Source organism: Myotis lucifugus, unplaced genomic scaffold (assembly GCF_000147115.1).
Source record: "Myotis lucifugus unplaced genomic scaffold, Myoluc2.0 scaffold_168, whole genome shotgun sequence".
Taxonomy (NCBI): domain Eukaryota; kingdom Metazoa; phylum Chordata; class Mammalia; order Chiroptera; family Vespertilionidae; genus Myotis; species Myotis lucifugus.
The window spans coordinates 2,053,480-2,069,090 of record NW_005871216.1 but is presented as its reverse complement, the minus strand read 5'-3'; positions in this window follow the sequence as shown (position 1 = coordinate 2,069,090).

The following is a 15,611-nucleotide window of genomic DNA, read 5'->3' as shown; positions in this document are numbered from 1 at the left end:
CTTATTGAACTCCAAGTATATGCCAAACGTGGCTATGGGGAGTTGTACGTTGCTAACCCAGAAGCTGACAGTTCAGGAGGTGGCTCAGACAGGTAATGGACAACCAAGAGTGTTCGAATGACTTGTACAGCAAGAGGCAGCAGCTGGGAGTCCGAGGGGCCCTCGTGAAGAGGCCCCTCGCCCCGCACCTGGGAGAAATGAAGAGCTGAAAGGGAGTGTAGGATCCCCTTCCTCACAGGCAGGGCTGCTGAAGAGAACTGTGCTCATTTCAGATTAACATCCTAGTCTTGCCTCTAGGACTCTTCTGAGGCACAAGACAAGACATCATCAGAGTCAATGAAAACATGGGCCCTTGACGGGAACTCTGCTTCTGTATAGAAACTACATAATTCCTTTTTTTTTTAAAAACGAAATGAAACTGACTTGGATTTCAGCACAGACACACTGTAGTGAGTAGGCTTGCACTCTTGCTCTCTCCCTCTCTGTCCTATAATTCCAATCTAGAGTAGGGATGCAGAGAGAAGAAGGTGACACAGGCCTGAGGAACTGTCTGTGCTGGGCGCTGGGTAAGAAGGTGGAGTAATGGTTTCCTGGCCTTCCCGCAGAGCTCCCCGCCAGCAGTGCATGGTGGGAAGTGAGGCTGGAATAAAGTCCAGGGGAATTCAACCCGACTCCAGGTTCCCTGTCTCTCCACCAGGCAGCGTTGCCTTTGGAGGATGCTTCCCAGAAGAGGTGAGGCAAAGGAAGGGTGAGAGGGGGTAGAGAGGGGAGAAAGACACACTCATTTGTCAGCTATGTACTCTCGAGCACTTTCCACACCATTTCTCTTAGTCCTTACCACATCGCCATGAGTTACAAACTCATTTTCAACAGGCTGAAGAGTGACCATGGAGGCACAGAGGGATGGATGGTGGAGATTTGCACAAGGATGCATTGGTGGTAGGGAGTGGAACTGGAATCCTTCCCCAAATAGGCCTCATTCCAAAGCACACATTCTTGGCAGTGCCCACCCTCTGATTCAATACCCTCTCCTGGCTGCGTGTGCCACCTCATGGAACCAAGAGGAGATGGATGTTGGATGAGACTCACCTGAGAAGGAGACTCTCAACTCTCCAATGGTGAAGGTGTCCTCTTTCAGGTTAACAAGGGAACGCGCTCTTTCTCAGAGCTTGAATGATTCTCCTACAACTTGTCATTTCTCCTTCTCTCCATAGTAAGTGGTTTTGGACAGTGGAAGGAAGAGAGGGAGTTTTGTTCTTAAAGAGAGACAGGATTTTGCTACCTAAAGTGTGATCCCTGACCTGGCAGCCTTGGCGTCACCTGGAAGCTATTGGAAATGCAGACTCACCAGCCACAGTCCTCCAGAGTAAGGGACCACTGTCTCCTTCAGGCCTCGCACCCGGGACGCCATCCATAAATGGTGCTTCCTTTCTGTTCCTGTCTGCCCTGCCCTTTAGAAAAGAAATAATTTTCTCTTCTAAGAGTGAGCCTACTATAGAATCTGCTCTCTGAAAATGCCTCTGAAATAAGTGAAAGAAAATCCCTCTGAAATACTAATCATATCCATTAGACCTGCGCTTTTCAATATGGCAGCCACTTGCTACAGGTGGCTATTGACATGAAAATTAATTAAAAATTAAAATAAAATTTAAAATTCACTTTCCCGGTCACGCTAGTCACACACAGCTAATGGCTTCCATAGGGGAACAGAGCTATAGGACATTTCCCCCATCCTGGGAAGTTCTAGTGGACAGCACTGCTCAGATGCTTCTTATTTCTGCTGGTCTTGTGCTAACCCACAGCCCAGCTTCTTCCAAAGTAGGAGCTTAATAAACACTCCTTGACTCACATCCGCAGCTTCACTTATTGAAAAGAGAAATGGCATGAGGGGCCCAGGATCTGTTTTCCAGTTCCTGCTCTGTCTACCGAGGAGTCTGACCTTGGGTAAGTCACGTCTCCTCTCTTTCAGTGTCCTCAGCTACAGATTTAGAGAGGAAGAGGTAATAAGAGTACCTCATACTAGTCTAGAAGCCTTTGTACTTTTTATCTCTTTGATAGTTTTGCCAACCGTACAGCCCTTAGGGTGACCAACTCATGCTGGTTGGACTGGGACTGTCCTGATTTTAAAACTGAAAGTCCCGTATGGTGAGAACCCCCTTATTCTCAGGCAAATGAGGATCTGAAGGTCCCTTCCAGTTATAAAATTCTGTGACCCTGTGCAAGTTAGAGGGTGGGGTGGCAGGAACCCTAAAACTTTTGCAAACAGCAGAGTGTGGTTAGGAGCTTAGGCTCAAAAATCATTCAAACCTGGGTTCTAATACTTGATCACTTGATTTCCATGTGAACTTGGGCAAATTACTTAATTTCTCTGGGACTCAGTTTCCCCATGTGCAAATTGAGACTGCTGATAATAGTTCTTCCTTCTGTGGATTATTGTGGGGATCAATTTAGCAAGTTTTGCACAGTGCTGAACACTCAGGGCTAGGCTAGCGATGATCAATTCATCAGACTGCAAAGGGAGGTAGGTCTATCCTTAGGTGGACTGTGACCCTGACATTCATTTGTAGCCCAAAGTATTGGCTGAAAGAAAGATGACTTTCTTATGAGCTATGAAGCTCCTCTTCACCCCAAACTCCCACAGCCCTTGACGCAGACTCATCTCTAATAAATAACAGCTCGAACTGGTTAAAGAGAGCTCATTTCCACTCCCCGTGCCCCTGCTGGGATAAAGTGACTGATGGAGCGAGTTTATTGAAACACAAACTAATCATTCCTGTTACCAAAGTAGGCTTTTGGCAGAGCCCTGCGAAGAAAGAAAGAGTGAGTGAAAAAAGTGTCCTGAATTGCTGAGACAGCATTGTATTTAGACAATTGCGTTTGAAAAAGCAAGACAGTTCCTGTAACCACCTCCCACACCCCCTACTCCAAGAACAAAAGGTTTTGTTGAAAGTATTCATATGGATATTAATACCGACACTTTAATGAGCCCCTCAGTAAACTCATCAGCAGTAATTACACCCATACACTGTGCCACCAGTGGGAAGGTTCAAAATTGCACCTCCAAAAATTAGTCACTTGTAAGTCAACCCCACAGTCACGTCAAGCAGCCCACACTTGATGGCTGATTCACAAAGATTCCTTGACACCTCGGTAGTTAAAGGGGCCAGATCACCATGGGAAGTCTGCAGCAAGGGAAAAGTTCACGTTTACAAAAGACCTACATGTCAGAGAAAGCAGTTTGGAGGAATCAGGGACATAGCTTTCTGCCTGGGCTAAAGATGGCAGCAGTATAAGTGCTGCTGAACACTTGCTAAGTACTTGCTGGGTGCCAGGCAGGGTGCAGAGCATTGCATGGGCTCAACCTAGGGATGTTCCCATGATGCCCATGCTACAGATGAGAAACTGAGGCTCAGAGGACATAAAGGGCTTTGTCCAAAGTTTCAGTGATAAAATGCAAAGCTGGAGATTTGAACCAAGTGTCTAGATAAGATTAGAGCCTCTCCTATGGAGATAGATGAAAAAATTTAGTATTTTCGTCTCACTTACTAAAGATATTTTAGAGGTTGAAGTTTGCCTGGGGTTTGGCCTTGATCCTTAGTATGTAAATTCATAGTGGAAACACTGTCGGCCTTTCTAATTTTCCCCCACTCTCTCTCTCTCTCTCAATTTTCCCCTCTCAGGCTCAGAGTCCACATTCAAAACCAGGCTCAGACCTCTCCTCTACTCCTCTGGCTTCTATATCTTTGTCCAATCTTCCCCCTTGCCTTTTTCTTAGTTACTTCAAGAAATAACATGGTCTGAGAGGGTCCAAGGATGAAAGAGAATCTATATATATAAAAGCCTAAGCAACTGGTCGACTGGACGACCAGACGACTGGCTGGTAGCTATGACATGCACTGACCACCAGAGGGCAGATGCTAATGGATAGGCATGGAAACATGTGACAGACTGATGAATCTCAGAAGGAAGAGGGAAGGGGGGAGGGCAGGAAGAGATTAACCAAAGATCTTATATGCATACTACAGGCCCAGTGCATGGATTCTTGCACTGGTGGGGTCCCTCGACCTAACCTGTGGGGATTGGGCCAAAACCAGCAGTCTGACATCCCCCAAGGGGTCCCGGATTGCGAGAGGGTGCAGGCCAGGCTGAGGGACCCCACTGGTGCACGAATCCATGCACCAGGCCTCTAGTGAGAATATAAGAGTGAATGAGAGAAAATGAAAGAGTAAAAAGGATTAAATAAGAGTAAAACAGAGAGAATTAAGGGACAGAGAGATGAATGAAAGGGAAAGAGAAAGAAGAGATCGGGCATTGAAACACCCAGATGTGGTTTGAATCACTGCTTTTACTATCTGTATAATTTTTAGTAAAGATCTCTGACTCAGTTTCCTCCTATGTAAAATGAGGGTGAGACTTCTTATCTCATAAAATTGTTGTAAGGATCAAATAAAATAATGTTTATGCATTTCCTGCCACCCAATAGGCACCCAATAAACCCATTTCTTTCCTTCGTTCTCTCCTTTTTCTCTCCCTCCCTCATCAAGCACCACCTAAACCCCAGGAACAGTCCAAGACACCTCAGCCAACCTTACCATTTTAGTCCTTGAAACAATTCATGAATGACATGGTATTATAGTCTCATTTTACAATGAGGCCTAGAGAGGACATTATAAACTAGGACATTATCACCCAGCAAGTGCCTGTCCCAGCCAGAATTTCAATGCAGATCTGGGGAAAGGAAGAATAAGCTGTAGGGATGGGGGGTGCTGGCATCTGAACTGATGGGCTTTATAGTTTTCTTCTTTAGCTGTTTCACTGGAGGGCTGCTGGGAAAATTATCCAAATCATGTTAATGAGCAATTGAGTGCTGGAGTTTCTCTGAGGGAAGATAGTTAACAAAAGCTTCTGGTTGGGGCTGGCAGCCGAGAGCTGTGATCATTATCTCACTGATACCACTAAGGGGCTCTCAGCTCAATTAACTCAATTGCCTCCTCTCAGGGTGAAGTGGGGCTAATAAAACGTAACCACCTCGCTTGTGGGAGAATGATTCCGTGCTCATTGAAGCACTTTCGGACCATCTGGTGCTGAATGGTGTCAATGCACAAGACAAGGTGAGCAATGGCTGGGCCCAGGGAGAGCCTCCAGTGCACTGAATGAACCCTTCAAAGCTTCGGTGGAGGTCCTACAGAGGTGGGTCTGAATCCAAGATCCATCACTATGTTGGGTGTAGCTGTCAACCACTCTGAGTCCTGGTTCCTCCTATATAAAATGGAGTAAATAGAATTTGCATCCCAACAGAGGTGTTGGTGGATATAAAAGAAAGATGTTGACAAAGGGCCCTACACACAGTAGGTATTTAGCAAACTTAAGGTTTCTTCTCCTGAGCAGTTCTCTTTGGGGAAGGAGAGGGAAAGGGAGAGAAATGCAATCCCCACAGACAGACACACTCATTTGCATCCTCTCTTTAGGGAAATGAGTTTCCCAATTCATACTTGTGGATTTGAGTAGGCAAATCACTTTTGGCGGGTGTGAGTTTAAATGGCGTTATCCAGTTGGTTTCTTCCTTTCTCCCACTGCCCCATTATTACAGAAATCTGTTTCTGCTTTTTTCTTTCTTCCCCATAGTCCCTCCTTACTGAATGTTTGCTCTGTGCCAGGTACTGTGCTGAATGCCTTCCCGAGTTACTCATTTCACAATAATAATAAATGTTATCTCCCTTCTCCACTGATAAGCCAGTAGAATAAATACAAGTGTAGTCCTTATTTTACAGTGAGGAAACCAAAACACAGAGAAGTAAAGAAACGGGTCCAAGGTCATAGAGTATTAAGAGTCGTAGGCGGGAGAGTTGAATCTCCAACACATGTCTGACTGATTCCAACATGCTTTTAGCATGAGTGGGGTCAAGAACCCTTTATTAGATCCTCCGGCAAGTGTCCAGCTGACCAGGCTTTGGATGTGTGAAGTTTTAATTCACTTCCTTAGAAGGATGCTGCTTCCCCTCCATGTCTTCTCTCCCACTTTCCACATACGAGGATGGAGGGCATGGTGGTGGTGAGTGGCTACAACCACAGGATGAAGGCAGCCCTCTAGGGAGTGAGCAGGCAAAAGAAAGAACAAAACTGAGTCCTTGAATGACCTTGAGGGACAGGACGACCCCCCCCATAGTCCATTGGACTGGCTTCAGACCTGTGGCCCTGGGGAGGCCCCCCTTTGATCTGGCCCCTCTGCTGGTTGGACTCAGTCTTATTTTGAATCAGGTAAACCCCAGTCTGAGGATGCCTTCAGGTCAATAGGAGCAGCCAGCTCCCAGACCCGGCCTTTCTTCCCCCAGACATGCCAAAGGGCTAGGATGAGCTCACCTGAATGAATATACAGGGGGCTGAATTCTAATTCTACCCAGAGGAGCCGGTGAACGCTGTCATAAGTACTCTGTACTCAAGCACAGTCTATTCCCTTCGTCATCATGCAGCAGCCAGCGTGTGACTCATTCCACCTGTACAAATGGGAACCAGTAGCTAAGGGATTCCCAAACATTTCCCCTGCCCCTGGGTTTCCAGAGATGCCCTGATATCGCTGGCCCTCCTGGTTTCCCCACCTTCCTTCGTTTCTAAATCCACCTTGGGCTTTCTCTCAAACACTATTAGAATAAGATTTGGGGACAATCTAGGGCTGATGGATCCAAGTCCCAGACTGCAATGCTTTATCTTACTCAGGGGTGTTGAGCTTTACTGAGAGATGAAGTTTCGTTCACCTTCCATGTTGCCCTGAGACCTAGAATGCATTCACTTATAAAGGAAAGAAGAATAAGCTGAGGTGCCAGGAAGACCACACGCTGGAGAGGCAAACCAAGGCACTGAAAGAGTCCTGCTCTGGACGTCGAAAGACAGGAGCTGAAGCCCTGGTTCTGGTGCTGACAAGCTGTGTGAACTTTTGACAAATGATTCCCCCATTCCTCCAGGTTCCTCAGCAGTAAAACTCCGGAAGTTGGCTAGACTAGATCGGGGCTTTTTAAATGTTAATGTGTACATAAATCACCGGAGGATGTGAACATGCAGGTTTTGACTCCATAGGTCTAGGGCTGGTCTGAGAGTCTGCATTTCTAACAAACTTCCAGGCGATACTCTTGCTGCTGGACCACAGTTCAGAGTTGGAATAGGGTCTGTTTCAAAAGTCACCTCCAGCTCCTGCACACCTCACGCTTTTTTAGTGACAAGAATAATGTTTCCAATGGGTTCCAGTATATACTTATACATTCATTTGTTAAATTACACATATAATACAGGAGGTTAAAACTTAATACAGAAATGTAAGAAACACAGAATGTGAAAGTGCCCCAGTAATCCCACCCCAAGAAAGAACTATTGTTAATGTTGTAAAGTACTTAAGAATATGACCACCCACCAGAAATGGCTCTCAACTAACTGCTCAAGGAGCCTCCAGGACCTCTTTCAAAACAGTGAAGTTTCTTCTCCAGCTTTGTCATTGCAATACCTCAGTGTGCTCGGTGACAAAATAGTGTGTTTGGTCTTATTTCTGTTGGTTTTGTTAATCTTCACTTGATATTTTTTCCATTGCTTTTCAGAGAGAGTGGAAGTGGAGGGGGAGAGGGACAGAAACATCAATGTGAGAGAGACACATTGATTGGTTGCCTCCAACACACGCCCCAACCGGGGCTGGGAATGGAACCTGCAACTTAGGTCCGTGCCCCTTGACCGGGAATCGGACCTGAGACCTGGGTGTGGGCCGACATTCTAACCACTGAGCATACCGGCCCGGGCAAGTTTGGGCTCATTAAGTGGAGGAGTGAGTTGTTTGTATTGTGTTCTCAGACGGGGATTCAGAGTTGATGGTGACTTCAGAGAGGGATCTTCACAGAGCTCAGAGAGGGAGAATGAAAACACAAAAGGGCCAGAAATGTGGTCACCTGGGGCTTTCCAAATAGGGGCTTTCTCCTTCTTCATATGTCAGTGGGGGCATTGCCCAGATATTGGGGGAAAGTTGGGCATATGTTTTCCCTACAAAATGCCCTGTGACATCAAAGAGTGATCTAAGGGAACCAAGAAAGATGAAAATTTCTTTGGCATTGGGCTCAGGACCAGTTGATTCTGGCTACCTACAGCAGAATCCCCTTAATGCAGGGGGCTCAGGAAAGGGGAAGGCTTTATCTTCTGCCCCTTCAAGTGCACAGATGAGAGGGCCAGATGCAAACTCTGGCTTTGCAGCTGTTTTAAGAGCAGACTCCTGAGACAAGATTCCCTGGTTGCCCTCAGGACTGCATTCAAACTACTGAAGGTGGCTGTTCTTGGCTTGGTCCCTCTCCATCTTATCCAGTCTTTTCCTCCTCCCATTCTCCAGGAGGGAATCTTGATGTTCTTACAAAAGCAATCTCCCCAAATGAACCCCGGGCTTTCTTGCCTCTGGACCTTTGTTAGGCTATGACCTCTTCTTTTAACACACCCCTGATTCTGTCTTCTTCCCACAACCTCTGCTGATCTTCCCCCCTTCCCCTTCACCAAGGGAAATAGGGTAGCTCTTCTCCCTGATGGATCTATATATCCCTATAATAACACTTCTTACATACCATAATGTAATTTTGTCTTCTACATTAGACCAGAGATCCTTAAGGACATATATCTTATCCTATTTAATTACCTCCTTTCACAGCACAAAGTTTACTCATCAAATATTTGTTGAATGAGTAAAAGAAACTTAACTCACTCAAGGAGAATTAAGATGACAATTACTAAAAATGCTTGCATGAATTAATTTCTGCTTAGTTGAGGATTTACTAATAAAGATAGGGTATTTGACTCATTTACTTCATGGACAAATTTTGAGGACACAGTATGGCATAGTGAAGGACAGTGGACTTCAGATCAGAGAGACCCAAGTCTACTAATTATATTATGTCATTAGACTTGACTTATCTGGGCACCATTATCTTCAATAGGGAAAGAATGATTCCAATCATTAGCATAAGATTAAATGAGATAATAGACTTGAAAAAAAAAACACTGTGTGGTATGTGCAAATGTCAGCACTTTTTATAATGGACCACAAAGAAAAATTAATGAACTAATATACTAAATGAGTGTCACCAACATAGGAAATGACTCCATATATATGTTATGAAGATAGCATCTCGCAGTTACACTCCCCCTACACACACACACACACACACACACACACACATTTCAGCACTCTATTTTGAGAGAATGAGCTGGGACTCTTCAAACCAAATGCTGCCTTTGCCAGCAGCACCCTTTTAGGCTCTGCCAATAGGGGTGCTAGAGAGAGATGGCAAGGCCGGCAGAGGAAGAAGAGACTTGCTCTTTCCTGTTTGCTTCCTGTCCTGTCAGTGTCACCCCAGCCTTGCTTCTTCACCCTCAGAGCAGCAGTTCCTTCCAGGGGGCAATTTTCCATGCTTGGGGACATCAGCTTCATTGCATCCCCCAGGGACACCAGCACCAGCTACTGGCACTCTCTCCTGAGACTGGGTTGCAGCACCACAGGGCACCTCCTCCAAACTCTGAGACCCTGGTACCAACCGAGCAACACCCTGTGTTTCAGTCCTCTGAGCCTCTTCTCCAATTTCTACATTTTTATAATTCCAACCTCTCCCTTTATTCCACTGGTCCTAGAGATGGTAGCAGCTTCCTGCAATTGTTCCCTTCCATTATTCCTTTTGCTATATTAATTCTTTAACACGAAGTTAACAATTCTTTATATTAAATTCTCTCTGTTAAAATAACTGGTGTGTTTTCTGTCTCCTAATTGTATCCTGAACCCATATACTCACTGACATATTCCATTAGCTTTGGAGAAAAAAAAATAGGAGAACTTGTGTAGAAAGGAGCTAAGGAAACTCTGGTAGCCCTTTATAAAGGCTCCTTGAAAAATTCTAGAGTGTTCCCGTAGTAAACAACTTCTGAGATGGCCCCACTGATCCCTACATTCTGGTATTTATGGTGGAATCAATAGGATGCCACGTCTAAGATTAGGTTATTAAAAAGACTATGGCTTCCATCTTGGATGCTTTCTCTTAGATTGCTCACTTTGGTGGGAGCTAGTTGCGATGTGGCTAGGCAGTCCTGTAGACAGACCTACGTGGCGGGGAACCAAGGTCTGCAAACACACGGGTGAGCTTAGAAGCATATCGCCCCCCTCCCCTCAGTCTAGCCCTCAGATATTATTGCAGCCTCACCTGATCATGTGACTACAAACCCAGGAAAGACCTTTAGCCAGAGGGATACAATATAACTTAAGAGGATTCCTGACCTACAGAATTGCAAATTAATGTGCATTATTTTGAGCCAGTAAGTTTTGGGGCAACTTATTACATAGCAATAGATGACTAATAAAGTTCCTTTTATTGAGAAACTGCGGAAGGATAAAAGGAAATATTTTTCTAACTTTATTTTCTGAATCGGTGAATATGGAAAACTGGAATCAGCAATTATATATAATTTCATTCAATTGAATATTTATTTAGTTCCTACTATTTTATTCTCTCCAAACCTTGGTTTGTGTGTGTGTGTGTGTGTGTGTGTGTGTGTGTGTGTGTGAAAAGTGTACTAGTGGAGAGGGAACTGGTACAAAGATAATCGAACTACATATTTCTAAAAAACCTTCTGGCTCTAATTTACCCCTGGGTGTATCCAATAAATGAGCTGGATGAATAAAAAAAATACATGTCAAAAAACTCTCGATCTCGTTTTTTAAGAAGCTTTTGTGGTAATTGAGACCACAAGACATGGATAAAATTTAGTAACCTAGGGAGACCAGAACTAATCAGGATTCTTGTTTGCAAACAGCAAATTTGTCAGGGTAAGTTAAGGTCTTTAACAGCATGCACAAACTATCAATGCTTTAACCTTATCAAAGAGCATTTCTTGGCATATGGAGGGGGAGGGACTCTGTTCTACATACTCATTCAAGAACCAGGAGCTCAGGACTTTCGATTGTGAGGGAATGAACCCTAGGTGCAGGGTCAGCTGGAGGTCATTGCCATTGCTGAGTACTAGTCGTAGATGCAAACTGCAGCACTTTGTCTTTCACTTTGGAGGAACTATCCCAGCATGCCCTGAGCTACTAGATGCCTAAAGACGTCACTGAAGTGACAGGCCCCTGAATCTCTCTAGGGTTGATCTCCCACCCTCTGGAGTACGTGTGTCTCACCTAGGCCTCCAGTGTGCTAGCCACTGTCCGTTCCTCTTATCCAGTCAACATGACATGACCCAGGAAGGGACCAGCGCTCTGTTCTCATTTTGCTCAGGCTCTGCTACAACAGAGGCCAGGAAAGCTAACACAGTCCTCAGAAGTGAATATTATTGTCTGTCCCATGTGGATGCAAATCATTTCTCATCTTCTTTTTAAGTGGAAACAGGGAAGAATGCTATTCACCACAGCAACACTGGCATACTCTATCCCTGAAGCCTTAGCAATCAGTTCTAGCAGGGTTACCGCATCCGGCACAGCCGCTGCCACCAGGGCTGCTACTGACTTAAGTCTGCAGTGGTCTTCAATCTCCAAGATCTATCGGCTTTCTGCAGGGACTAGACTGGTGAATTATATGGGGCCACCATTCCTGCCATTTTTAAGTGTCTAATGGGGAGACTAATCCCCTACTACCCCCAGGTATGATTGTTTTTGATTTACTGTCTTGGCTGGGGTGGCGAACAGTTTCAGAGTTTGTCTCTTTGTCTTTCCTGCCACGATAGCCCTTGCCCCACAATCCAAGAATCTAATGTGGAATTACTTCAATTGCTAAATATATAAATTCCAATTATATACTCTTAAACTAAGAAAATTACCACTGGGTGGGTCCATGGGCTCAGTAGGCTTACTACAAGCCAGACTTTAGCCAGGATTTTATTTATTACCTGTTTCCTGTACACAGCGCTGGCTACACAATTCGCAGAGCCCAGCACAAAATGAAAATGCAGAGTCCTTGTTCAAAAAGCAGGGGGAAAGTGCCATTAATGATACATATAAAGATTTTCCTTTTCTCTTTCTGTTGTCTCTCAATTTGTTATGGTGTTTTTATTCCCTATTTAATGTAAGTAAATAAAACTAAAAAATTGAAATTATCAGCATTACTTTTTACCATTCATCATGCCAGCTTTAAATACAAATACTGTATTTGTATTTAAACTTATATGCACAATCACTCAAATTACACTTTTGTATTTCAAGGCTTGTACCTAAGGGTGCCTTCAAGATGGCCACAAGAGGCAAACCTAAGCCCTATTCAGGAAGGTTGGAGCCAGCAGAGAGTACTCCTAAGCATGAAGATATATATTTGCAGAGTAAGTGCAAGCTGGCCTTCAAGGCAGGATGCACATTTCCTCACTCTGGCCTGATGGGGTTCCCTTTCTCGCCACCACTGTGCTGATGTGCCTGCCTTATCCTGACCAGGGGGTAGGGTGAGAGGAAGTTGAGCTAGGCACCCTAACTTCCCAGTGCCGGCCATCCCAGCTCATGGAAGACAGGCAACCTCCAAGGATCTTTAAACCTCTGTCCTAGGACATGCTTGGAACCCAGGCCAGGTGTGAGTAAGAAGCCTGCCTCTGGCAAGACACAGCCTCTGGCCCATCACCCACCAGCACGAGACAGCAACACGTGCTCCCATGCCTTATCCAAGATGCTATAGGATGCTTGGGCCTGACCCTCCCTCTGCCCAGGTCCCCGGTCCGTCCCAGGCTGGAGGACAGCAGTGATTGCAGGACACACAGAGGGAGGTTGGGTGGCCCTAGAGGGTGAGCAAGCAGGGAAGCAGATGGTAAAGAACTTGTGGGAGTTGGAGGTCATGCTGATGTTCACTGTCTCATTGTTCTTTACTTATAAAAGAAATTTAAAGATAAAATTATTAAGAGTTAAAAGGTAACAGATGTCTCTGGAGTGTAACCTCTGGATTACTAAATACCCCTGAGTAAATGTTCACTACATACCCCAGCAGTGTGTTTTCCTGCTTAGAGCAACATCCCATCTCAGGGTATAGAACAAAATAAACTAACAGATTTACAGAGCTCAATGAATTGATACCGAAGCATGTTAAAACAAATGGGAGATAATAATGATACTCAGATATGGCAAAAATAATGAAGGTGAAGCAAAAATGACTAAAATTTTGGAAACAATGACCAACCCTTGGATCCCTACCATGGATGGTAGACATTATTATTATTATATATCACCATATTAAAACCTGAGAGAGTTATATTTTGGAAAGAATATTTGATTTTATGAAACAACCAGATTTCCTCTTTTCTCTTTGCCTTCGTATGAACAGAAGCAAGCAGAAGATAGAGCTGAGAATGTCCATGTCAGAAAGAGGTCTGGACCTGTATGTGCTCAACATACCCAACGTGTGTGTGGATGGGTGGCTGGATCAGCTGAGCACTGGAAGGGAAGGCTACACCCGTGAAGGTACGTAGGTGTGTCTGGTGGAGAGCTGGGGAAACACCGATCCATTCAGGTAGGGTTTCTCGTTGATCATTATCTGTGTGTCAACACAACAATGAATATTTACACAGGGCTTTGCAACTTATAAAGCTTTTTCTCACAATGCATTGTCTCACTTAATCCTCAGAGCCATATAAAGCATGTAGTATTTCTGTCTCCATTTTCCAGATGAAGAAATATATGACTCAGAGATTAAGTGAGCTTTCTAAGGTGTACAGAGTCATTCATTATGGAGCCCGAATTGGAACCCTGTTCTCCTGTTTCCCAGAGTCCCTACATGCCACCACTAGTTCATGCGGAGGAGTCAGATGGGACTAGGACACACTCCCAACGAGCATTTGTCTACCAGGACTCCTTGAGAATACTTGGCACTGCTAGGAACTCTACGAAGATAGAGAAAATGTACACAGTATGACCGACCTTTATCCTGGAAGAGTTTACACTCTTAAATGTTTTGGGTTTTTTGGGAACAATTCTAGAGTTACAGAAAAGTTGCCAAGATGGCACAGAGATTTCTATATACCTTTCCCCCAGCTTCCCCTGGTGTGGATATCTTACATCACCACGGTATATTTGTCAACCCTAAGACATTAACTTTGGTACATGACTATGAACTAGACTACAGGTGTGATGTGGATTTTCCCAGTTTTTCCACTGATGTCATTGCTTCTGTTCCAGGACCCAATCTACATGACCACATTGTGGTCACTTATCCTGGCTCCTTAATCTCCCCCAACCTGTGACAGTTTCTCTGTCTTCCTTTGTCTTTCATAACCTTGACCTTGACACTGATTGGGTATTTTGTGGAACGTCCTTCAGTTTGTGTTAATCTGATGTTTCTCTTGTGGTCAGACTGAAGCTATGGATTTTGCAGAAGAATACACAGAGATGGTTTGCCATCTCATCACATCACATCAGTGGGTGCATCATTTCAACATGACTTGTCACTGGTAACGTTAACCTTGAGCATTTTGTTACGGTGGTGTCTTGCAGGTGTCTCAACCGGGAAGCTGCTCTTTTTCCTTCCCATAGTCTAGTCATTAGAAGTGAGTGACTCACTAAGTCTAACCCACTGTCAAGGGCAGGAAATTAAGTTCCGCCTCTGGAGAAAGGAGTATCAAGGAATTCAGGACATATGTTAAAATCACCGCAGTAATTAGTACATATGCAGGGGGAAGACAGTTTGAGGCTACGCAAGTATTTTGTTTATCCTTAATTTCAGCATTCATCTGTGGATCTTGCCTGAGGCAATTATTACTGCAGTGTTCTAATGCTGATTTTCTGTCTCCCTCATGCCTTTTACATTTATTATTGGAAATGTTCTGTCAGGCAAATGGACTCATTCCTCTCCCCCCCATTTATTTATTATCCAATCAATCATTTATTTATGTCAATATGGACTCATATGTATTTATTTTATTATAATCCAATACAATTGTTATTTATTTTGTTGTAATTGTCATTTATTGTGTTGCTCAAATTGTTCTAGCCTTGGCCATTGGGAGCTCTCTTCAGGTTGGTTCCTATGCTCTTTTCTTTAGACAGACATTCCTCATTCTTTTATTTTTAACACTTGCTTTTTTTTCCCTTCTGATGCTATATGTGATACTCCAGGCTCATCTTGTCATCTTGTATTTCTCCAAGGAATCCTGGTTTCCTTTATTGGTGTTTAGAACCTGAGACCTGAGCACTAAAGTTGTACTGTTGTTATTGGAGTGTCTCTGCTTCTAGGTCCTCTCTGTGAAGAGTGTCTACTCACTTACACATACAACATCTCTACCCATGTGTATCTTCATTGAAGTAAACAGGAGCTTATGCTGATGTCTCCAACTCCAACCCAGATCCATAGGCGTCATTCTAGCATCCTGCTTATGCTTACTTGTTATTTTTTTCTCCAACAGTGAGCAGAACCCGATTCTACAACCTTGTGGATAATGAACAATCTCTGAGAGAGAAACATCGACCAGCTGCCTCCTGCACACCTCCCACTGGGGATGTGCCCGCAACCGAGGTACATGCCCTTGACCGGAATCGAACCTGGGACCCTTCAGTCCGCAGGCCGACGCTCTATCCACCGAGCCAAACCGGTTTTGGTATAGGGAAAAATATCCACATTTAATTCAAAACATTTGTATTGATATCATCC